Genomic DNA, 2,484 nt, shown 5'->3' with positions numbered 1-2,484 from the left:
CAACAAAAGTTAACAGATGTGGGTTTTGAGTAAGTTGTTTTTTTTTTTTTTTTCCCACTTGGCTGGCAAAAACTTCTGAATAAGGAAATGTAACTTCCAAAGTAAGTGTTCTGCTGATTGACTATTATTTTTACTTATTAATACAAAATTGGAGCAGAATGGTCATGGGTTTTAGAGGTGATCTGTCCAAACAAAGTCTTAGACACATGAATAAGCATATTTTTGTGAATAAGCACATGCAGAGCAGCAGTGAGGAGCTGGATGAAAGAAGTATCTTTGAGCAAGTCTGAAGCAGCAAAAATCACAGCTACGCTAGTGAAATAATAGTTTACACCCTCAAGGAGCTGATCTTACACTGAGAGAGGATCACGTGCTACTAGTGACTGTTGTATGAGGAACAGCCTTTATGAGAGGTGAGGCTTGGCAGAGCTCTGTACCAAAATCTCTGCCTCTGAAACCTCTTCTATGCCCTTTGCTCAGCTTTGTTAGGCTTTCTTTCAACGTGCTTATTGTCTTGACATTAACAGTGTAACTTGGCTGTTGTATGTAACATCTCTATGCTTTTGATTCTTGGGGTATTAGAATAACACACTTCACCTACAAAACATGGGCACTGGTGGTGAATCTTCCAGAACAGCTTTTTGAAATCTTCCAAAACAGCTTCCTTTCCCAGCCTGTTATTTGAAGTGAGATGTGACACAAGATGAGGTGGGCAGGTATTCTTGTAATACTGAGGAAGGGCAATATGGCAGCTCAGAAAGCACCAACATTCAGTCCTTTTTCCAGCAGTGGAGGCAACTAGCCAAAGTTCTTTACATTTTATTTTTTTTTCAGTGCTAAAAGCTAGCTTGAGATTCCAAGCAGGTATAATTCAAATACAATATTAAATCATATTAGAATATCTGTTCTGGGGCACAACATAGTACAGTTTAAACAACTACCTAGGTAAAATACCAGAAAGTTAACACTGCAGAAGTAGTGCTGATTTTCAACAGTAGTACTGAACTTGGCTGAATAGTTTTTCTCTTCCAAACTGGAAGAGAAAATATCATTAACAATTAGAATAACAATACCTCATAATAGCAGAGATTTTCAAATACCAGAAAGTTATTTAACTATCAGTTATGCTTCTTTAAGTGAATCTTGATTAATTCATTAAATAAGTTAAATGTCATTAAATGCTTTTTGCAGTATCCTTCAGAAATGCTCTAATTGCTTCTGTTTTAAATACAAGAAAAATGAGGTAGAGAACTCAGGTGGTTTGCTGATGGCCACTTATTCTCTGATCAGAATTGAGGGCTAGGTTCCCAGGGCGTCTGTTCTAATATTAAAACCACTAGCCCCAATGTGATACATGTTTTTTAAAAAAGTAAATATAAAAATAAAACCAACTTCATTCCTCTCTTACAAAATTTTCAGTTTGACTGCATTAGCTACCCTAATAATGTCTGATTCTTTTAAAATACGTTTTAGAATGGGCTTTGACATCTGATAGAAATTATAAACGAGAATTTTTTATTCTTCAGACCAAGTCTTATTGGTCATGGTTTTGCGATTTGTAAGCTCTGTGGTATAGGTATACATTTTACAACTGTTTCTCAGGGTAGAAAAAGCAACATTTTTTCCTCTTGCCCTTTGCCAGGAACATTTCTGTAAAGTGTGAATTGCGAAAGGTCAAAGTACATCACTGTAATGCACACAATTTATTTAAAGATTTTTTTTTTCCAAAATCCCAGTGGTCCAGCACAGAACTCACCCCCAGTGTAGCTGAGTGACTTCCATAAGTGATACTATTAAAATAGCAGAGAAACGACATCCTAAACCTGATTTTCTCCCCACATCCCTTTCTGTTTTTCAACTCTGAAAAACAACAGGACTGAACTTGTGCAAACAGGCTGCTGTCCTACTGGGTATGGCTGTGATGTGCAGGGAAGAGGGTGAATAAGGCTCTTGTCTAAGTGCATCAGACCCACTGGTATGTGCTTCTCCCAGTCCCTGAGCATTTCCAAAACAGTGACTGTTCCAAGCCAAGTGTTAGCACTTCCTTTTAGTACATAGCTTTCTCTGTCTTCCAGCACAAAGAAATGTGCCTCTTGCTGTGACTGTATTTCAAAGCAGAATTCAACCCATAAATGAAGACTGATTGTATCCCTTATCTAGTGACTATTGTTATTCTCAGGCGGAGGAACCAACCTCTTGAAGCAAAGTAGTTTAATCTGAAACTATTTGTAAGTGTATAGGAATCTGGTTCTTAACTATTGTCTAATTATGTTTTAGAGGACAGCGCAATTGAGTGCTAGCTCATGCTAGCTTGTGTTGGGGCTTTTCTTTCTGATGCCGGTGAGTTTCATTTCCACTATTTGCATAGACAATTGTCCTGGTTTCAGTTAGGACAGTTATTTTTCCTCCTAGTAGCTGGTAGGGTGCTATGTTTTGGATTAGGATGAGAAGAGTGCTGATAACATGCTGATGTTTTAATTGCTG

This window comes from Oxyura jamaicensis, chromosome 5 (assembly GCF_011077185.1).
Source record: "Oxyura jamaicensis isolate SHBP4307 breed ruddy duck chromosome 5, BPBGC_Ojam_1.0, whole genome shotgun sequence".
In the NCBI taxonomy this organism is placed as follows: domain Eukaryota; kingdom Metazoa; phylum Chordata; class Aves; order Anseriformes; family Anatidae; genus Oxyura; species Oxyura jamaicensis.
The sequence above is the reverse complement of the archived record's forward strand: the minus strand, read 5'-3'. Positions refer to the sequence as shown.